The 24,600-nt window shown below is 38.3% G+C and overlaps 1 protein-coding gene and 1 non-coding gene across 4 annotated transcripts in view; both read right to left on the bottom strand.

Annotated features, from left to right (window-relative positions):
* The window catches only part of LOC124158877 (G protein-coupled receptor kinase 1), an 801,258-nt gene that overhangs the window by 241,303 nt on the left and 535,355 nt on the right, over positions 1-24,600 (bottom strand). The window lies entirely within an intron of this gene.
* On the bottom strand, positions 19,463-19,534 carry Trnan-guu. Its single transcript has one exon. It is a non-coding gene; the product is annotated as a tRNA-Asn (tRNA).

The following is a 24,600-nucleotide window of genomic DNA, read 5'->3' as shown; positions in this document are numbered from 1 at the left end:
TATTTAAAAAAAAAATGCATGATCTGATACAGCAAAACGAAAGCCGGATAAGACTCCTAATATTTCACTATCTTCCAACCGAACATTAGAATAATTGCTTTCCCTAGTAACCTGCATATTAGCGTATGGAAACTTTTGAGAGGACTTAAATTCGATAAGAGAAGTTATTTGGAACACTGTAACAAAAAAATCGAATATAAATTAAAATTGTAAAACAATCTTTCGATGATCGCCTCGCTATTCTGCATGTGCCAAAGATTCTTGCTCTAAAACCCACCTTGTAAGGCAAAAAAGATCCACTAGCACATGGCGAGATTAAAAACCTAGGCTAAGCATGAGAAGGAATTGAGCCAATACAAAATATAATATTTTCAGTAAGCCAATGGAATAAGCGCAAAACCATAAAAAGCGATACCACCATACACCACTACGAGAAAAGTCAACTCTTCGCAGTATACGGGAGAATGAAAACTTTCCAAAAGCCTTGATTTAACGAAGTTTACAGTTTGATACACTCTCTAATTTGATAAATTTTTCATCCACTAAAATACAATATACATGGCGACTGCAAAAATTACCTTCAAACATCAAAAGAAAACAACGAATACAAATCTAGGGGTAGAATCAGTGCTCTACAAAATGTTCATTCGCACGTTACCAAAAATATGTTACGGCTTGTTACATTCACTAGATCAACGTCATTTCTTCCTTATTTAGTGTCTAACGAAGACAAGAACTATTCCACAGATAAATAATCGCCATCAAAAGTCTTGGTAAAGGGAGAAAAAATTGGAAGAGCAAGTCATGGATAGAGATAGGTATCCATATTCCACAACCCTAGCCAAAAGAACAATGGACATGCCTCAGTACGATAAAACTTCGAGAAAATGGTCCAATATTATTGGAAATCTTTGACCGATTTTAGCAAACTTTTGGAAATGATTTTCACTGTGAAGATTTATCAACTTCAGATTTATTACAGCACAGAGTGACACTGATCAAAATGTATACAAAGTGACTCAACGTTCCGACAGTACAGAATCATTTATTTAAGAGATGTGGAGTAATTAATCATAGCGTGAAAAAGGAATGTTCTTAAGGGCAGTTGTAACTCTTCCTCAAAAATACACCAAAAAATTTCTTATAGGAGATAGCCGAAGGAATATAACGCAACACAGGCCCAAATAGTACGCGTATGCCCGGGTGATACAGAATCACTCTTCGTGAAATCCTTGATGGATTGGCTGAAGACGTATAACCCATTCAAAAGTCGTTTTCTGAGAATTCCGAGGGATATATTCCTTCAGAGGATGACGCTGACACGAGTAACGAGCATCGTCATCAAGCGGAGGAGAGCAACAATGGCGAGGAAAAACCAGAATTCGGAGAAGCACAAAAAAAGGGAAATAAACTCGTTGACGACGTTCACATTCACCCTGATGGGCGGAACTTTTTTGACGACGTCGAAGGACAACGCCTAGCACGCTTATCGCCACATCGCGAGGGAAAAATGTACAGCATACACTCATACCCTCTCCACCTACCTCGATCGCGCTGGCTGAGAAAGGAAATGGACCGAGGAATGGAAGACATAGGACAGAGGTATGCTCATGGTTGATAAACAAGATGATTTGTCGGTTGTTTTTATAGTCTCAGGCTCATCTTTTTGAACGTTCATTTAAATTCATTCATTAATTCATTCGTTAAATAAAAAAACTTTGTGTTATTACACCAATTTATTTTAAGGTATTACTAGTTTCGACGCAGCGGGTTCATCAGCAGATATCCTGCTACCAGATCATAGAAAGTATCTCACGATGACGCCTCTGCGTCGACACTAGTCATCCCTTAAAATAAATTGGTAATATAAAACAATTTTTTTCATTTTATCACTAAAATGAACGTTCATGTATTCTTCCAATGTTCTTTCATTTATTTATGATTCTGAGGAATTGGGGAAACTAAATAATAGATTTACAAATAAGAAACTATGTTTTAATCCACTGAAGTTTTGTTTGGTACCACTAGTATCGACGTCTCTGCGTCATCACCACGTAGCTGGCAAGGTGCGCGATGATAAAGTTGAGGTATCAATACTAACACACCAAATGAAACTCAGTTCATTAAAAAGTTGCATATTTCATCAATATTTTATAGTATGTTCCACAAGATTACGCCTGAAATTATTAAATTCGACATTTTAAAATTTATACACTTCCGAGAACTTATTCCACCACAAATTGGAGCATTGTCAGTCTATATTTTAACGCATAGAAATCACCTAAGCTTGATGAGGTCAGAATACTCGCTGATTGATCCTCAGAAAAGTTTTATTGTTTTTATATAATATACAGACGTGTTTAACCTGTATGTAGTTCTTTCATGAACCATTTCTCGCAAAAGCTATGTCAAAAACTACGGCCTCATCAGTCCTTTTTCAGGATGTGTGCATTTTGATACTTTAGATTACGATTCATGATAGTTAAAAATTAAAATCAAATACTTTCATAATATATGAAATAAGTAGCAATGGAAGCATTCACAGGAACATGCTAAACGTTACACCAAGGGTAAGTGATATTTTCATGGCGAATTTTAAGTTTGTTGAAAATAGGCGCAAAGTTCGCACGATTGTGCATTGCGGGTGACTCCCGTAGAAGTTATCACCGCGGCTAGTCCCGGTATACTTTAAAACTAATTTGTACCAGTTGGGCAAAACGACAACTGAATGAATTCTGCAAAACTGGTCCCTTAAAATATTTTGCAAACCATCATGCCCTTCATAGGCCTCGATTATCTGATAACATCTCATCTTCAACTCGGCACTAGGCCCTACTACCTTTATTTCAGCTATAAGTATTATTTCTCTTCCTCTGCCTCCCAAGTTTAATCAACATGCTTCCAACAAGACTGGAGTACTCATAAACTCTTCAATAAACACCATTGACATCCTTAGCCTCCTTAGTAACTAATCCGGCACATTTCTCGCGAAGGTTTTCGTCTCCTGAGTACGTACATAAGGTAAATTAGAAGTTTTGAGGGAGAAACAGGGATAGTAACAAACGGGAAAGTGAGCACATAAAGGGCAAAGTGGCCAACTTAGAATACAGAGTATAATTTAACCCTTTTAAGGTGGAGAATATAGCAGATACTTTCCTTACTGAACCTGCTCCAGCTCTGTCAAAAAAAGTACAACCCACCCCAAAATAATAAAAATAGAATCATCGTACCCAAAATACCGCTGTTATACGAAGTAGATCATCATGAGCAAACGTAATTTGAAAACTAAAAATGCCTTTTTTACATTTCAAATTAATCATGCAGAAGATGATCACTTTTTCGAATAAAGGAAACACATAGTACGGATACGTTTACTTTATCTATAAGCGATGGGCTTTACGATGCGGAAACAACGACACTTAGGAAGGAGAACGATAAAAGACTGGATGTTCAAGATGTGAGAGTAGAGAAGTATAGAGAAGGTGCAGTGGACGGAGAGGAAACGGAACGGTGAAATGACATGGCGGGATAGGATATAAAGCTTATTACTGAGATAGGTACAGGGGAAACAGGAGGATTGGATTTGACGAGTGGTGAGTGAGGAGGGGATGTTGAAAACTATGTTACACGGTAGACTACGGGTTAAACGAGGGAGAGGAAGGAAGAGAATAGAACTTATAGATACAATGAAAGAGAACACGTCTCACTGTGAACTGAAAAGGCTTAACCGGTAGAATACTTTTTAAATAATAAAAATAATATTATTTGATGAAGAATTAGGCAGTCATCAAATAATAAAAGCATTTAGTTAACTCGTACAGTCCTTTGAGAAGGCTCCATACTGGTATCACCAGCGATAAAGCTTCTCCTACCGTCTGATCAAGATAGTGCCGAGCATTTTTCACCACAAGCAGGAGCAGAGAATCTTGTTGAATGAGAGGCAGGCAACGAAAGTACGAGGACGGTATCAGAAGAAGCAGAGTGAACGGCACCTGTTTTCAAGGGCTCCGACGAAATGTCTTCACGCATCGGCGGAAAGGAAATAAGGCGAGCACTATCGAGGAGAGGATGTCTGAAGGGCAAGAACTGCGCAGCTAGCGGTGAGGAGAAGACAGCGAAGGAAAGGCGAGCGACGGGCGGAGAATATTGGGGTGCGAACGTGATACCAGATATCCAAGGTGGTAGAGTGCTCTGTTTCGCGGAAATAGAGAGGAAAGAGAGGGTAGTGGTGGCCACAGAGAGCGCTGCTCGGTTTCTCTTCCCTGCCTGGGTCGGGTGGTGAAAGTCGCATTTTAGATCCAATATTTTCTATGCGTCAAAAGAAGTTTCTCGACTAATACAGTGGCGTCTATTATGCTAGAGTCGAAAATTTAACTTAATCTCTTGTAAAGCATTATTCTAAGGTCTCGTTACGATAACAAAAAATGGACAAAACTTCTCCATGCCCCTACACACACACACAATTATTTTTATCGCCTCAAATCTTTTCTCGTACTTCCTTAGCGTCCAAGCTTTCGCATCGCAAAGCCTATCGCTAATAGACAACGTAAACTTATCCGTACAATGTGTTACCAAAGTTAGAAAAAGTCATCATCTGTTACGCTCTTTAATATTTCGCGAAAATCTCATAGAATCTGGCGATTCGACTACACAAAAATTATGCACGCTTAAAATATTTTCTGGCCACAAAAATGCTCTCTCTAGCTAACTACTGAATACTTAACGACGATTTTTCCACTGAGTTTTCGAACTTCGAAATTTTTCTACTTATCAGGGTAACATGAAAGCATGTCTATTTCTTCATTTTCCACTCCGGCAAGAGACTGAAAAAAAGAAAGGAGAGAGCGCTTTTCCACCAACCGTGTTTCACTGCAACGTATAAAACAAATAATACGAAAAATATTATTTTAACCTTGCTTTTCCGCATAAGCGGTACGGGTCACGATTATCGACTGAGATCATTGAAAATTACGGTGCTTAATTCAGGAAATGCATGAGGGAGGCGTTGAAACGATGAAAAAGAGCGAGTCCAACATCGTGAATAAGCGATCGCAGCGCCACCCCATTTTTTGAGTATACTATTTGATGAATCGCACGAAATCTTCCAGCAAGATTGACACAATTCGCACGCTTTGAGAAGTGGACGGAGAGGGAGAGGAAAGAAGACGTGCTGGACATGGTGGGTTAGAAGAGAAAACTTCTAGAGAGAATACAAAGGACACTAGCGGTTTGAGTGGAGATTAATTGGTAGAGGAGGGGATGTTATAAACTGTGTCAAAGGGAAGAATTACAGGTAAGCGAAAAAGTACACATTCATGGTTGAAAAATCACGGTACCCTCCACTCGGAAAATTTCACAATGAAAGTAGTACGCCTTGAATAAAAGAGAGAATAGTACATGCGACCGGAAAGCCAGATTCTAAGGATGGGATTAAAGGCTTGACCTAGTTTTCCTACTAATGTTATTGGCTAAAGTCTTCAAACTATAATACAGCATACTTACGGTTGCTTTGAGCTTAATCGATTACTCCCATGAAATAGTCATAGCTCGAACCATGTAGTGCTTATTCCTGCATCATCTATTTGCGATAAACAACTTTTTATTCAGGACCAGCTTTATTGCCAATAGATTTAATTAATAACGGCCGGGACGTATCAATAATTATTGGATAAATAATAACTAAATATTTCGGTAACCGACAAAAGTTAATATATACAGATTCAAATATATTAATGACAGTTTAGTGAAGTTCAGAATAAATAAGACAAAAATCAGCATTTGCAACATTTAAGTACCTATGCCATATTGATGATTTCTTAAAAATGCAATGAATAAATTAACTTAAATAGCCTTTTACAATACCCTTGCAGAGTAACGCCTCCTTGAATACTGGAATGGGTACTAAGAGCGTATCTTACCTATAAAAAGAGAAGAAAACAAGAGTTATACTTTTTCAACAGTATCAACCTTATTAGTATTTATGTCTACAAGCATCAATGAGAAACATGATTTTAGGATATAAGATACAATTTTGCACGTTGAGGTGCACTAAAAACTTAGAAGTAATACATAAGCTTTTCAACTACATACAATTTTTGTTTTACCACTCAGGGTTACCAATACGATACCATTATCTCTGTCACAATATGGTTCTATAACGGGATCATGTGCTGATACCAGGATCAAGAAAAATTACGGGTAGAAACGACAGTCGTATTTAATTACAAAATATAAAGCAGGGGCTCTTTAAAATACTTCTCCTAATGCAAAAATAATTAAACAGTATAAAAATACGATAGTTCTCTATGATGGTTCGACGAATGGAAAGGAAATTATCCGCACTGAATTAATAATTCGGTGCATATTTCCGCAAAATAAACTTTAATCCGACCAGGGTTCCAATTTTACACCCAAGAGGTGATATTAAAACATTACAACCAGATGAGGATAAAAAATTACACTGTGGAAAATTGCACCTAGTAACGTCAATTTTAACTTAAAAAGAGTATTTTACTTTTTATTGAAGCGATGAGAAAATAGAGCTATTCCCCGCGGGAAAATAACCTGCACAAAATTACAGCGTAGCAATGATCAAACTCAGATGAAACTATTCCTCTTCTCAGTCCAGCATGATGAGCAGCCTCTTTGATAATCCTAATCCTACAAAAGGAAAAGCACGGGCTGACGGGAACTGGAGAAGTAAAATTCCTGCCGCGCCTTCGGTCTGCGCCGGCACTCAAACTTGCGAATGTGGCCAGGAAGAAAAAAAGTTTAATGGGACGATTCCACGCGAAGGAAACAGTTTCCCCTTGATGAGAGCATGGAGAACACGGGTCCAAGGCACTACCCGAGTGAGGACTAGGAAGGATGTTGCGATCCGCCTCAAAAAAGGGCCTTAAAAACCAGCGTCAAGAAAAGGCAATGAAAGAGTCCCCCCGTACAAGAGATATATTGGCAGCCAGCGGGCGGGGAAGCATTCAAGGAGCCCGAACGACTAAAAGGGGCGGCAGGTAATAGGAAACGATATAACCGGGTCATCGGGACGCTTAAAAAAGGGCCGTGGAAAAGACACCCTCCGACTTGAGTCACTGCTGGCGAGAGTTTCCAGGTCAAAAGGCCTCTTTTAAGCAGCAGGAGAACGGCTTTTACCGGTACCGGGATGGATAACTGCTGCAAGAAAGGAGTTTGGGCAATAAAAGTCTTTCACCATGCCAGTATATTACACAGATATGACTTTCATAATATTGCAGTTTCTATGTTACGAGATAAATATGAGTCTTTCTCATTCCTTCGTAGCTAAGATCTCTAATAGTGGCTTAAGATACTTAAAGTAAGATCAATTTAAGAAAGGAAAGTGCATTTCGTATTTTATATGAATATTAATTGAGTAAAACTAAAACGAAAAATGAAATTTCAGACCATTAATAATATGAATAAAAAAATCTATCAATTTATTCAATAATTTATACTAAGGTAACATAGTTGATTAGGTATGGTAACAAATCCCTTTCCTTCTTATCAATATACGAAATGTATCATGCGATCATAAGTACAATCGCTAGAAAACATCCATGCATGCTTCAAAAATGAGAAGAATGAAGGCATGAATAAATGCAGAAATGGGAATACCAAAAATTAATTGGGTTTGCAATTCAGGGGTATTTTTCACATTGGAGCACCGAAGTTAACCTCACTCCAGTTCATTGAATTTCATTTTCATGCCTCCTGGTTTGTTCTGCATGTATCCACGAGAAAAATATCTGACTCACTTTGTTTTTCAACCAGCTCTCCCAACCACCTGTCGAATTCCCCATCCAATTTACATCTATCAGAGCTCAATTTTCGAAGACTGACAGCGAACTTAGGTTATTACAATGAAAAGCCTACAACATAACCCACACCCAATGCGTATTTTCTTGAAAAACATTTAAGATTTTTTAGCCATTAAAACCATTTAACAAACTATTTACAGCGTCTTCAGATAAAACCTATTATAACAAATACAAATTAAATAACCTTAGTAATTTTTCCCTTTTTTCTTCTCACTAGGTGCCTACCCGATAGCAGTCTTACTTGGAGTGCCAAAAGTACTTTATAAAATAAAGACGTGAAAAGTATATTGACCATAAAATTTTCAATTAGGATGGATTTACACATAGGCATATCAGATCGTAATTATCAAATCAATCATACCAATATATACTAAAAATTCCACACCTGCTTCGCTGCCCCAAGATCCATGAAATTGTAGTACACACTATTTTATTCACGTTCCATTTTTTCGGCCCTAAAGTTTAATTTCTAACAACCAGTTTCTTCTGGCGATGAACTGCGGGGGCAAGCCCAATTTAAGAGTGGAAAAGACCGAGATAATTCAGAAATGCTTAATGCAAACACCTACCGTAACCTATAGATTACTTTGATAGTAATAACACTAACGGTACCCCTACCTACCACGCCATGTATCCCAATGCTTTCTCGAAAGGAAATACCAAAATAAATTGAATTCATAAAACATGAACAAGTTGCCAGCACAAGCCTTAGAAATCCGAGAACGAAATAGCAAACGTAAACAAAGAAAGCCACCTCGAAGTACAGCATCGTCACCACCTGGGCAAGGAGGAAGTTTTCGGAAAAAGATATTCGAGCTACCTACACGAAAAATTTATTAATACAGAGAAGGCATTGGTTGACAGTCTGGGCAAAGGAAGAAGAAGAAGAAAGAGAGGAAATAAAAGAAAATTTCCCGTAAAGATTTATTATTCTTCCCGGTATCGCTGGATTTCCGGAACTTCCCTGAAGGCGTGGGAAGTCTCCTCCGTTCCCACCCTGGGCTGCAGCAGCTCCTCCAAGAGGGATGTGGACAAATGTCGAAATAAAGCGAGCGCTGTGCCATTTTTCATGATTTCAAAGAGGGTTCCCGGCGAAGATCAAGGAATAGCCAGAAAAATAAAAATTACGTGGATAGTGGGTTTTGAGGAGTCCCTTGGAGAGGGGGTACATTTCGATCCTGACCTGTTATGCAAAGGTGCATTAAATGGATAATTCTGGGTTACTGCACGGCGTTTTCTACTGAAGGTATCGCTTAATAAAAACGTGCCAGGTAAGACTAGCACTTTTAAGCTAAAGGAAATCTATGAGGATTAATCACAAGAAGAGCAAGGCTATGCGGTTTTTTAAAGCATCCCGAGAGAGGAAAGTGAGATGAAAAATAAAGGTGGGTGAGGGAAAGCTTGAGCAGGTAGAATAATTCAAATGTTTAGGGAGCATGTTAGAGGAAAACGGATACAGTAGTAAGGACATCAGGAAGAAACCGTTTATGAACAGGAAGGAGCTTACGAAAGGATCGTTTTGCAAGAGTTTAAAGCAAAGGCTAATGAACATTGAACCAAATTATAGCACTCCATTATATATATTAAATTATTATAAACTACTATGTCATCAACCAAGAAATAATGAGCACAAAAAAATTTGGCATTAGCGATCTTAAAAATACCTCCAGGTAAGTCGTTCCACTCCTTTATTCATCCATGTAGGAAGGCTTTTTTCAAAATGTCTGCTTTCTTTTTACTTGAACTTAATTTGGAATTTATGGTACTTCCTTCCTACGTAAAAGGGTGAGTCCAGCTTTAGACCTATTTCCTTCCAACGCCACTCTTTCGTGAAGACTTCGTACACCCCACATAACCTATTTATGGTTCTTCACACTTTTTTAGGTTTCCATCCTAAACACCCTAGCATAGCTGTTAAACTGTCCCCCCTTCAATGGTTCCCTAGAGTATACCTGGCTGCCTTTCGCTAAACTTTTTCAACATTTTAAGATTCATTTTTACAATGCCACATTAACACAATGGGTTGAAGAAAATAAAGCGGAAGGCATGATATCAGTTTGGGGAGAAAAGTAGCTGATGATAAGTCATTGCTTATCGCCCCAAGAGGAATGACGTCGAGTTATTTCGCATCATCAATAAGACTATTGACAGAAACGCCAATGATTGAGATTCATCTCAATTACCAAGTTAGGGTCACAAAAAAGTTTATCCCAATTATTTTTATCAGATTACGATATCGAGTAGGCGAAGGAAACGAATTGGAAGTAATTGAAAAACAAATGGCAGAGAGCATTTGACATTTTAAACTTTCAGAAAGAGATTTCAGGGTTTAATGGGCGTGTAAGAAGGAAAATGGCGAGGAAAGATTACCAAAAATGAGATTAAATGGAGAGAACACTCCTCTAAACTGCTGAGTCACCGTTTGCCAGCATTTTTACACTCCTGTGACATCTACAACCACAATACATGTTAATGCGGCCCTCTTGCTACGATCAAACCACGTAGCTACACGCTTGAAGCGAGAAAAAAGGAAAATTCCATACCTTAGACCACTTATGACACCCTAGAGAACATTTGCACGAATTAAATTTAAACGGTTGGCCATGAGTTCGTGGTAGGTTTTAAAACGCAATCAAGGTAGCAACATTATTTATTTTTTCTCACAAGATTCCATAATTATCGACTGATTTCAACACATATGCCTCATCTCAAAGGGAGTTTTTGCTGGAGCCTAAATAGTGACCCAATCCAGTTAAAATCAGTCGTATGGTATTACAATTTCGCTTTCGACAACAAAAAGTGCATTTTCTCAATCAGATAAGGGAAGTATTTTCGGGATAAGGGCATAGAATTTGATAAAAAAACAAAAATTTAATGCCGTCTAAGAGCTCTCGGAACCGCTGAGTGTCCATGAAGGGAACGGCGCGCCATATTATAGAAGGAACTCACAGAAGAACTGAAAGTACATACTTTAAATAGTAAAATGAACTCTTCAGTTAAAATGACAATAGACTATCTTTAAATTTTTTAACGAGGGCCTTAACCTTTTGGGGCACCTCACAGTCACATGGGGGTCACGACGCGTCGCCGACAGGGTCCTTATGTAACCACATCGCTCCTGGCCACAATCGGTAATAGCAGCATGCAAGCGTGAAAAGAAGAAAGGCTATTTTTAAAGGAATATCCCGGACTAATGCGTAGCCGTCATGTATTTGGAAGAATAAGGAAGGAGTGAAGAGGTTTTCTGGAGTGGCGGCAGGAACTGGTCAGCACGCGTGAGGATAACCCGTGGAAGGGAGGAAAAAAGACCGGGCGGCACGACCCTAACCGGAAGATTACACGAATTTGGCAATATTACTCTGAATCGTTCTCATTTCCGGGGAACGAGATGTCATCCCATCCCCATTTCCAAAACTGATTCATTCGCTTGTTTCGTGAACACGAAAGTCGCCCATCCCCCCTCGTTTCCTCACCCATCGATCATGGAATGATTCCCTCAAGAGAGATCACATACCCAATATTCTCTTGAGTTGAACTCATTCACATTTCTGGGCATTTCTTTAATCTCAGTCATTGTTTTGATCGCGATAGCCTACTCCTTCGTGCATCTTGGAAGAAAATTATTGAAACGCACATTCAATGGACCCTTATATAATTATTTCCCGACGATTTACATCTTATTTTAACGAAATTAGTTGAATACACTACATTCCGGTTAATTTGGACATATTGGGACCGGTATCATTACATTTATAGCGACTTGGAATGTATGAAGCCTGTATAGACCAGAGGCATTACAAAATGTAACAATCGAGCTGATAAAGTATACGGTAGAAATATTGGCACTATAGGAGGTAAGGTGGAAAGGAAGCGGCATGATTAAAAAAGATATTAATCTATTTAACCACGCAATCAAAGAATATGGTTACAGCTTGCTTTTCTCAATTTATTCTCATGAATTGATTCTTGTCCTATTACTTACTGCATGTACACGAAAGACTGTCAAAAACCCTCTTCCCACTTAGCAGCAGTGCTAATTTACTTTCGAAGCGTACCCTATAGAGGTATGAAAGCGACTGAATTTCCGAGTGGCTAGGCCACGCCTGTTGCATTTTGGTTGGTTTCAAGGAAATCACGTGGCCTCCGCCCTCCCCCCCCCCCCCAAATAACTTGGGCCTGCCTCTCAGTCGCAAACATATTTGGAATGAACTCTAGTCCACTTCAAAGCATAACTTTTCACTCTATCAATTCTGGCCAAAGAGGACACTAACCCCAGCCATTTTCCTTAAGGGTTTCAGGCGAACCACTTTCGTCGCTCCCGAAGGTCGACTGACGAAGAAGACGGGTGGCGGGAAGGTCGTCATCGAACGAACCCTCGGGCGAACCCGAGACCACGGGGGTGCTCATTTATATCAATCAAAACGCTGGAAGGGGTGAAGGAGAAATTTCCACGTGGGAGTAATGGGGAGAAACGAGAATGAAGGAGAGACAAAGGGGGAAAGATGAATCAGAATAATACAGAGGATAAAGCTGTCGAAAGGTTAGGCATATGTCTGAGGCATATGGCTCGAAATAATGAGATTGCTCGATTAATGGAAAAAATTGCTTTCGATTTGTAGAGAAATCAGGGTAAAGTGATAAAAAATGTACCGGTGATTAATAAAAATTATTTATGATAACTTAATCAGAAAATAAGCGAAATCGACTAGCGATTTTGAATGCAGATCAGGGTAAATAAATTAAACAAATAAACGGTGATTAATTAAAATTATTTCTGATGACATAGTCAGAAAAAGCTAAATTTATTACTAATTTCGATGGCAGGGATAAAACTTTTACTTATTTGGTCAATGATTGCTCATTACGAAAACTCAATCAGATGCCCAAATTCAAATAGATGAGTTTCTACTTAGTGATCAGGATTGGAACAAAGAAATTACCCAATAAAAGACGTAATCTTTTTTAACTTTATGAGAACAATAGCGAAGACGAGCGTAAAAAGCTACTAGTTCCAACGATGAATACATCCATGGCTTCTAATGTAAAATTCCAGGTAAGAGCTCACCGAAAAATCTGCCAGGAGTCTCAACGGCAAACAAATAAATTCTAAGGTTTCACACTTCATTCCCTTTGAATTTTGAGTGGTACTTCCAGTTTTGGAAATTTATGATTGCTTTTTACATAAAGCTATTCTGGAAGATTTTTACCGTTAATATTAGCCTCCTTTTAAAACGATATTTGGTACAAATTTTCATGGGTATGCATGTCCCTTAGTACTCGGGTTCTCGAGTGGACTTGTCTGAAAATGGCGGGAGTCGGAGGTTTAAAGAAAAATTCTATAATGGTCACTTCGATAAAACGAGAGATTGCTTGTAACAGATATTTTATGCGCAGGAATACAATTAAATATGCATTAGACTCTGAGAAGGTAAAAAAATAAATGAAGAACATAAATAATAGCAGCTTGAACACGTCAGTGAGTGTTTTTCATTAAGTCGTTCTTAGCTGTGTTTTTCCCATCGCGTTTCAGCGCTTCTATTGGCCACGTTAAGGATGACGTTATCCAATTAACTTGTTTTTAAAACAATTTGTTCATAATTATTCCTTTACAAATCGATACTAAGACCATATACATGTATTTATCCACAAAGGCTCCTTCAAATACCCATTTTTGTAACGGCACAGATTTAATCACACGAAATTTACGCTGGTTGAGCCAATATCGCAATAATTTCCACGTCCGGTAGTTATAGAGGCACGGAGAAATAATAAAGTGACTGCTGGAGAAGTGAGGCTTTGGAGAGTTTCCAAGGTGCAAGGCCGATGAGAGGGTTCTTAATGGATTGCGTCATCGGAAGGAATATTGGGGATGTTTAACGAGGGGTCGTTTCTATAGATTTCGGAGACAAAGATTGGGGCCAAATCGCTCATATGGAACTTAAGGTGTGTGCATAATTGATTGCTGATACTGTGGAATAATGTAGAAATTCGAACGATGAGTTTTCCGACCCGTTTCTTTGAATATATATTTCATTGTCCCGATGATTTATGTTGTTCATTAAATGACGTAACCTTTACCCAAAAAATTAATTAGGTAATTAAATGTGAGTGGTATGAACACAAAATACGGTAAATGTATCACCCTTCAGCAGGATATGAGTTCTTTCGTGGAGAATATGTTAGCCATATAGCGAACAAACACTCCTCATGAAGAAGTAACTCAAATATTAAGTTAACGTGATTCACTACTTTATTATTCTCTTATCTCAGTCTGAATTAGCATCAACTTTAATTTTCGAGGTATCCAAGACACATAGCCAAAAATTATTAAAACTGATACAAAAAAAATGCGTGTGGTAAGAAAGTTACCAATAAAGACTGTACATAAAAGATAAGAAAGTTTCAAGACGTTGGAAAAAGGGTTAAACATATTAAAAATACTTGATTGCAGCACACTACAAGAAGCCCAAACTCCTAAGCAAACTCTATAAATAATGGATACTAGTTGCATTGTATTTATGAGGTGATAAAAGCAATGGAATGGTTGAGGTGAGTTCCCACTGAAGTCCAGCCATCATCTACTTCACGGCTTCCTCTCTGGGATACGCATCCGTCAAAAAACTTTCCTTCAGGTAATACACAGCTATGATTGATCATATAATTTGGAATTAGTAGGCCTCACTGGCAAATATTATAAGATTCTCAGCAGCATTACTTCAATTTTGCAGGAACCATTTAAGTGAAAGTACATCTACATACTACCCCACAAGCCGCCTATAAGGCGTGCAGCAGGGGTGTTAGGACACCATCCATTTGCTCATAAAAAGGAAATGCTCTAAACGAAATTACGACTGGCATTAATTAAAGTCCTTTACGGTTCGGGGGAAAAAGGAATTCGCATATCTATCCGTTCGGCAAAATATCTCTTTTGCAAGAATTGCCATGAGAAAAAATTCCCCTGGACCGGCAATCGAACCACGGACCTTTGGCTTTCCGGAAAGCCAACAGTTCGTGGTTAGATTCCCAGTCCAGGGGAATTTTCTCTCATGGCAATTCTTGTATATTTCACCGCCGCTCACGTGGTAGGTTTAGAAATATTTACATAACTCTTTTAATTTATCGCTTCTGTCGGAGCTGAAAGTATAGCATACTTATGTTCAGAGCTAACTCCAAAGAGTTAGTGCACTAATGCATTCATTTTTTGCTATAAAACCTGTTACAGAGTAATATAATATAATTCACTTCTTCAGCACAAATTTCAGACACTCATAAATAGACATTCAAGCGCTGCCTATGCAGCCTCATACCAAGCTTAGAATTATCAATATACATGTATTTCATTAATGACGAAGGAAATCACGTAGCACAGAGTGGGTTAGTCTTCATAATAGAAATAAACTTTTAAAGTCGTCTTTAAATGATGCGTCATTACTATGCAAAAATCTGTCGAAGCAATGGATTAGACATAACTGTGAGGATACCAACCCAAACGTTAAGATATTTCACATTAAAAAAAAAACAATCCACCAATAGTGGATGAAGGAATCGTTAAAATACCCAGAAAGAGAAATTTCCCGAATCAAATGAGAAAAGTTAAGGATGAAACAGCACGAGTTTCGGAATCACGACGAACGGAAAACTTCGAAGCATCATTTCCACGACCAAGGAACGCCGACGGAGAAGTTCGAATATTCTAATGACGCCGAGTTTACCGCGAGAAGAAAAAATAAGCGAAACATGATGGCTGAAAAGAACTAAAAGTGAGATCCCTAAAGACGGTATGATAAAAAAAGGAGATATATTTTATACATATAGAAGAACCGAATAAAATAATGCACATGATGGGGATGAAAAGAGCGGCACATGGAAGAGCGAACGATTTTTTTAGTCCACATTTTCACCACGGAAAAAGAGAGAGAGCGCCACTACTGAAACTTCAACGGAGTCTGTCAGATAAGGTTATCAAGTTCCTCACGAGAGGATGAAAATCGAAGGAATGGCAGCAAGACGGCTTCCCCGATATGGTGGTGCTGTAGCTCGTTGAAGAATGCGCACGTATAAGGAGAAAAAAAGACGTAAAAAAAAGGAAGCGCTGGAGGAAAAACACCAGCGGGCCAAGATGAACGTGGAGACAAGGGGTGCCGATGTTAAAGGAAGTCAATAAAATGTTAAGGGAGGGTTTGAAGACGATGTATTCGCAGGAAAGGGACTTGGTGTGGGTTGAACGGAGGGGAACTACGAGAGGGATGAGGTATTCCCCGCGCAACGAAGCCACGTCAACGTCGAAGTGATAGGCGCCTGCAAAATAGGGAAGACTCCGTAGGGAAGAGAATCCCTCTTCTGGAATAGATTAAAAAATCCGTGAATCGGAAATGGCGAGAATAAATATATTTTCTCGTAGATATATACACTGAATAACCTATTACCAAAGCAAAAAAGTAGAAAGGCGAGGATTTTCGTACTGCAAATAATATATTTTGCCGTAGCATAAGGTAAGTAACAAGGGCAAAAATGTTTCCGGAATTCCGTAAGGGAAACCTATTAGGGTAAAAAATAAAAGTGAGGAGTTTTGGCTCGCAAAAATAATGTCTTTCCACTGGTACAGCCGAGGGAGAATAGCAATAATTAATGTGGTGTTTTTTAAATCTCCCGTAAACTCGTTTACGATGGTACACCTATCACTTCAGTGCAAAAGGAATATTTATCAGAAAATAACACACATTTCAGCATATAACGGCAACTGCAAAAATTACGCTCTTGGTATTCCACGCAGAAATGTACAAGTGCTGAATAAACTGTCATCTTGGTGCAAAAGCATCGAAGAGAGTGTTTTTGTTCCACAAATAAAATAACACGTAAATATTATAAAAATACGTTATATATAAATGTTTTATTGCGTTTCTAAAGGGACTTAAACATTTTTTTGTTTTAACGGATTTTATAAAGGAATTTAACGAAATTGATACATCTATCACCGAAATTCGACAGAATAAGGGCGATGATATTCGATCAGTAAATAGTATGAAAAGTCGTAGTTGCCATCTAGTGGCTATCACTAGCTAGTAACTACGACGGCGGAGGTTTCCGTCCTTTGAATGAAATATATTTGTCCAATTTCAAAAGTCGATGTGTCATTATCACCATTTTTCACACCCGGCGAATAGGTTGCCGGAGAGAATAGGCAAAATGAGAAAATTACGGGGAGCCTGGTTTTCAGCGGAAAATAAGATGGCAGCGACGTAAGGCGGGGAGAAGTTCTTGCAGGCCTCCGGAACGAGAAAGAGCGATATGAGGCGAGAACGATGAGGCCCCAGCCTGCTCCGTTGAACCTTGATTCATCATGTCGCTTGGGGCGCATTTAAATCGGTTTTCAAATATGTCCGCAGCATGGCGATGGCGATGGCGGTCAAGGGGACTGCATAGAGGAGGCCCAATTCCATCCCTCAGAAGATTAATTTCTGTAGCCACTTCGGTCGCACTTAAATCGGCTTTCAAAAATGTCCGCAGCACGGTAATGAGGGTAATGCGATCCACTTTTTTTTCAATATTTTGCATTATAACCAATGTGATTTCGAGTAATAGCATTGAATAATTATGGATTTGATAAATAACATCATCATTAGTTATAAGTGAAAATTGAATATTATGCGATAAATGCGATACTGATGCAATACACGTAAATAAATGCGACATAGACGCGATGACTTCTATGATATTTAAACATGAAGTTTGACTTTTCGATGGCAAAATTCGTAAATTTAGTGCCGAGCCCGCCCCTCGCTGCGCCCCTGGACGTTGGGCCTTACCGCTTCATAGATGGTTACATGTATTTTCATCGGCAGCCACTATAGAGGTTGAGAGAGAACCCTGGTGGCTTCTACAATGTTTAGCTATATTTCGAAATATTCAAATATGAAGGAAGAAACTGTTGAAACTCGTTCAATGTTGATGTTCAACTAGTGTAAATGATGTTCAGGCTGCTAATATCATTTTTAATTATCTACTTTAAATGCTATTTCTTAATTTATTATTTCAAATCCCCATAGTTATTTAAACTATTCCGTATTTTTTCATATAACTGTGTTTCATCTCACTTTTTCTTCAACTACTAGTGATACATTATGAAAATAAAGAAAAAAATAGATGCTACAAAATAATATAAACCGTATTGGAAGGTGCTATAAAATTAAAATGAAAGTGCTATTTTCACGTACCTATCTCTAATCGTCACGAATTTAAATTTCGGTTGACACCCCTGATTATACCTTATTTCCACGTGAAAATCGGATCACTTTGTCCGTCAGCGACGCCAGTGGCGACTTCTGTAAGCCAATCTAAATGCTCGGTGGGCGACAACACATTACGAGGCCACCTTGAGGATCCTTTATTGTAACATTCGTGGGTGCGGTGATCCCTTTATTTTCAATATTAGCAATTAGGTGTTCGCACTCGAGAGGAATACCTAGCGTGAAAAACAATGCATTACATAGATAACATCATTCCGAATACGAATTTATGCTAACAGTCGAAATAATGAATGAATGTGGTGAAATTCAGATCGACCTGCCGCCGGCGACGCGAGTGGCGACTGTAAAAACCCATTTAAATGCGCGGTGGGTGACAACACATTTAGTGGTAGCCTGCAGAGCCATCCACTAAGATACCCATGGGTAGGTATACATATCACACACATGGGGGGAGATAATAGCGCGGTTGGTGGCGGAAAATACTCACATTTCTATGTTTAAATAACCTCTAAGCAGGCCCACGTAAATACCGAAAATTTATTGATCAGGAGGTAAATATGGGGCAGGAACCGGAGGGTCTCCGCCAGGGTGAACTTGACTGACTTAAGCCACTGTAGCCACCACACAAACCCCAGCACCTTTATCGAATTCGCTAATTTATATCCCTCTTTCAATACATACCAGTATTATCCAAACCATTGGGTATTTACGTGCCTTACATCAAAATGTGTCATCAAAATGCCAAAAATTCCAGAGACTGAGAATTCAAAGCGGGGATGCAAAAGGTATTTATTATTTTTGCATTGAATAATGTTTAAAACTAGTATAGTGAAGTTGAAAGTAGTGATATTGTATGATGTTGGATATCTTAAAAAAACTATGATTATTATCCATTTATTTTTTATATAGATTTAATATTATTAAAGAACTAATTTTTCCAGTAATATTCATTTTTCAACAAAAATTGAAATTATTTTTTTCAGCAAACTTTATTATTAAATATATATTAAAAATACGATGTGTATGAATAGAAAGTAACATCATTTATATATTAAAATATAATATGCTTTTATTTCTTTTATTTAATATGCTTTAAACCTATAATTTTTCGCTATGCACATAAAAGAAACTGCCTTAAATTGTACTGACCTGTATTTTTATAGCGTGTACACTCTTCTGCACGTCCATGCACGAGCTCTTCATATTTAATGAACTTATACAATATACACTATAAATTTTTATTTTCAATTTTAATATTTTTAAAACTAAAAGACTTTAACAGTCTATATATTGACAAAGTTTATTTACTACACCTAGTCAGCTTGCGTAGTTGAAATATCCATTGTAAAATTTTTTAATTGTATGAGATTGAGAAAAAAAACCCTCCCCGCCGGGGAATCGAACCCCGGTCTCCCGCTTAACAGGCGGGGATACTGACCACTACACTACCGAGGATAGGACGAATTTTAAGAAGGAAATGTAGATCTCGCTGTAGCGATCGCGGTGTCGGGTCGGTCACTCTCACGCGAATGCTATGCTTTTTCCCCATCCCGCTAAAGTGCTTGACGCCGCTAAAGAAGTTTTCACTTCAAAAATGTTTTTTTAATTTGTTTTGCTGAAATTTGATACTTGAATTGGCACAAAAAATGTTATCTTCATTTCCTGTTTACCAAATGTACACCGTTTTTAATGATTTTTACGTAGTAACTCTACAATCACAGTCTACGTATTTATAATGGCTCCACACCATCATATTGAAATCGTTAGGGCACTAAATTAGACGCTTGTCAATAATCACCCTAATCTATAGCATCAACATTTCACCTCTATGCTGGTTTAAAGAAGGCTCTATTCTAAATACCCCGAAAATTTCAATATACAAAAGAACTTCAAAGACACAAAAACAAAAGCATGCATTTGGGTGAATACTGGTGTTAAAAAACCAGAATACCTAAAAAATCTCGTCAATGTTCACCTTTATAGTAGTCACAAGGACACCATCCTATTTTCTTTACTTCTCCACACGACAACGAAGTGCTTCCAGAAGTTACTCCGAGTTCTTGTAGCTTAACTGTGGAGGTCTTTAATTAAGAAATGTGTTCACGACATGTTGAATTACTTATGAATTTCCTATTGGTACAGTACTTTATACTTTTAGCATTGTTGTACCAATATAATCTTTTAATCCGTCTTAATAATTTTTAAGGCATCAAGTTTTGATATACATTATATATATTAGAATTTTGATTTTTTGAGGAATTAGTCCACATTCGTGTATTATATCTCATCACTGAAACTCAGTAAGGTTTCAATCTAACACAAATCACTAACTCATCACTAACTATGTGTTATTCCATTATAAGTTTTCTTGGAAATTAAACTATTAAATATACCACTTCTTTTTATCTTATACTTCTTCTTTTTTTAGGTTTCAATCTATTCATCATTTTTCTTATAATTCTCGTATTATCTATCTAATCTCAACCATCTTGCACTCATTTGTCTTACATGGAGTCACATGATAACTGTAGACTTATTTTTGTGAATTAATTACCTGTTATGGATTTAGTTTTTGTTTATTGTTCTAGTTTTTGTTGCTTTCTTCATTTGATAAGAATTGTAAAATGGTGTAATGCGTTCGAAATGACTAAATAAATAGATAAATTATGTAAGAGCAATGGGACCAAATTATTTATCAGTAATTTTTTCTTGTTGCACATTCACTATAATCTTGAAATATTTTACACGCACAAAATACCTTACATGTTTTCATTAGGTAATGAGTATTTCTGGCATTATATTTTCATTTCCGCATTTAAGAGTTTTTGAAGTTAGCCTAACAACAGGCCTTATAGGCTACAATACTTCCATTAATCTATATAATACACTGTAACATATGTTTGGAAGAAAAACATATAAATCTATAAATATGATTATTATTTTCATTATTATTATTATAAAAAAAAAGCGCCGCTGGGGTCTTCATTCGGTCTTAGAGGAGAGTGGAGATGAGGGACATAGGGAGGGTGGAAGTTGATGAGGCAGGGCTCGCGAACGAGCGAGTAGAATGGGAAGCCTCGGGCTCTCTTAATGGAAAAGAGAAAAAGAGAGGAGGGGCATGGTCGGGTGTGAATGGCTAATGACTCCGGATGAAGCGGTTAAAGAGTGGCACGGGTGGCTAAAGGGTTTTTGGCGAGGGGGCGGCGGCGGACTTATCTAGAGCCTTAATCTAATCTCTTGCGGAGCGAATGACGCCGGTGGTGAGGGAGGAGAAGGGGGGGGGACGGCGTGCTTCACACAACACCCTGAGAGTGAATGGGTTATTAAAAAATGATCCACCCAGAGAGAGACCTTCGCATTTAAGCCACTGGACCCGACGCCGGATTGAAAACAAAAACAAAAGCGAACACTTGGGTGGCGCGCTACTGGGGCTAAACGACCTAAATTCCTCCCAAATCCATTCCATATCCTACCTTTACAGTAGTCACTAGAGCATCTTTACCTCCCCGCACGACGATGAACTGTTTCCAGAAGCTATTCCGAGTTGTTGTAGCTAAAACGTGAAGCTCCTTACCGGATAACAAAAATAATCTGCAGATTTTGTATTTATTTTGAAGAAATATGTTCACGGGATCTTGAATTGCCACTGAGTTTCCCATCTGTACAGTATATTTTCTTTTTTCGTATCATATAACTGAAAATATGTTTTAATCTTTTTACTGATTGTTATCGTAGATTGTTGATTATGTATTTTCATTACCGTTTTGTTTCGCAGAACCTTCATTAGTTAAATTGTTTTATGTTACCGGTTGTACTTGGCGGACACTGCCTAGATACAATTCCTAGATTCCCTCTTTAGGATATTTTACTGGCTATTATTTCTTGACCCGTCCATCGCTGGTATTTACGCTTCAAAAGTAACAGACATTACAATAGTCTTCTCTTTATCCTCAAAACAAACGATCCTATCATTTATTCCTTTATTTGAACCTCTTTGGCCAAATCCATTTCCAATCGTTTGCGTGTGTCTACTTCATTTTCTGGACTTATTTCTATCACACAACGCTCGATAAAGCGTAATGACGAACAAACACAAACGAAGGGCTATTTGATAAAATAACTTTATATGGGCCTTTCTCACACTTAAATTGAAATTTATAAATTTGAATTTAAAAATATAGTATGACATAATTACATAATCGAACTCCTTCCCTTATATCTGGCTGAATTGATCTAAAAGGTCACATAATATTTGTTTCTGCTGTGACCACAAGTTGCCATTCCATATGGTAATATTGCACAGTTAGGAACTAAAAGAATCGTTGCTGTTCACTTTCCTCACAAAACGCTCCATAACATTTTATTTGGGCGTTCTCACATGCCCCCCTTCACCGTAAGATTTCTTAACACGCGTATCGGGCGCTTAAGTACAAAAAATGGTGAAATACACGTAGGTAGTCCATATACCCTGGCTGGCTATTTCAATAAACCTAACGACACAGCGACTCGAAGATAATTTTCTACACCCTTTATTTCAAGAACTACCAGGATGCCAATATCATCCTAAATCATTGTTAGGAGGACACCGACCAATGTCTATGTATTATCGTCGGGTGGTATTAACATTTGCGAACACTTAGAAATGCGAAGAGGTTTCGGGAATAGAACTGGAAAATTAACGTTAAGACTTTCAGCTGGGCCTTTTACTGAGCTAAGATATACTGCGCTGAATTGATGACAGAAAATTTTCTTATGCAAAACATGCCCAGGCCCAGGGGAAGAGGGGTCCGGATTGTGGCCTCCCGTGAACTAGGTAGCATAAAACAAATATACGTCAGCTTTACGCCTAAATCGTGAATAAAAACAACCGTAAAAGGTCATTCTGCCACTCTAAGGCGTATGTTAACAATATGTTAACGCATTTATTATTATTATTTAATTGCTACAAGTCGGCCATTTGCCTGGAGGTAGCATGTACATTAGGGCGGATCGCAAAAATCGATTTTTTTCGAATCCATCTGGCCCAATGAAAAAAAGTTGTGGGACCGATCAAAAATAAGGCCTGAAAAATTTGAGACCTGTACGTGAACCCCTGACCCTCGCTCAAATGCAATTTAAGGGGGGGAGGGTCAAAATTCGAAAAATATAATATTTTATGGTCATTTCCTATAGATTTTGCCGAGTTACTGCCCTTTTAGGGCAAAAATTTCGTGCATTTGGACGTATCTGCCACTGTTTAGCCACAAAATGCCTAATTTGAGTCCGCGTCCGCGAAGAAAATATTCCAACGCCCACGCAGCGTCGCGGATACCAGAGCCGCAGGCCGATCCCTTCCCCTCCACGCTCGCTTCTCCCCCTCCCACGCCTCTAATACAGCTAAATTCATCCCGCGCATGCTGCTAGGAGGTCGTTTATCTTTGATAATATAAATCAGAAGATGGTAGAAGGTAAAAAACGATGCGTAGTGAGACGACTTGTCCCTTATTTGGCGCCTCGTCGGCGTAAAAACAAATCGATGTTACCAACTTTTAGAGAAGTGATGAAATATTTTTAGATCTGCGCACGCAGGAAAGGAGACTACGGTCTATGAAGACGCCTCTCGAGTGGCTATGAAGGTGTGCGAACTATGGTGACGCGCTTCTCTTCCATTATGAATGTGACTAAATGGATTTAGCGGTACCACAGGAAGTACTAAAACTTACGGAAAATCGTAATAGGCCAAAAGTAGGGTTTTATTGAAGTATAAGACTCAAAAAATTTTAAAGGAACATTTTAAAGTATGCGATATTTTTGTGTGTAAGTGCATGGAGGAGCATAAGGTTCCCCCAATGCAGAAGTATTTTGAGAGACACGCTGACGAAAAGAAAGATGATGGCTGCTGGATTGAACCCTGAAGAAACTCAACAACTGAGGAAAAAAGGGAATCGTAGGAGAGCGTTGAGTCATCATCGTCAATTCTTGTACGGGAAAATAGTATCAAAAATTTTCTTCATCAATTCATCCGAAGAAAATTAAACTGGCGAGAAATTAGCCGGTTTGTATCTCTACTTTCCTCATAAAATAAACAATAAGGACTATAAACTCTAATTGGACCTTCTTCGGGGAAAATGCGTCTGCCAACTGTGATAGAGGTATATGCAAGAACCAAGCAACAGCAATGATCGTTCCCGCAACTTTAGCTGACGCAAAAGTCATAACTTCGTAAGATACATTCAAGCTAGTGTACCAGAATTACTTACGTAGACAGAAAAAGATGCTAATTACTGCGAATAAGAAAAGAGAGGTGTCATCAAAGGGCCTTATTTTACGAATTTAAGTATACCGGGACTAGCCACGGTGATAACTTTTACGGGAGTCACCCGCAATGCCTAATTGCCACAAATTTCCACAGGGATGAATGACGCCTCGGTAATACAACACGCAGATTACATCAAAAATAAAACTACTCAACGAAGTTCTATTCCCAAACCTATGGTATGTGGCTCACGTCTGGCCAATGCCTGAAAGAGTAAACGCTAGCG

The sequence above is a fragment of the Ischnura elegans genome, chromosome 5 (assembly GCF_921293095.1).
Source record: "Ischnura elegans chromosome 5, ioIscEleg1.1, whole genome shotgun sequence".
NCBI lineage: Eukaryota > Metazoa > Arthropoda > Insecta > Odonata > Coenagrionidae > Ischnura > Ischnura elegans.
Note: the sequence above shows the minus strand (reverse complement) of the source record. Positions and strands in the feature narration are given on the sequence as shown.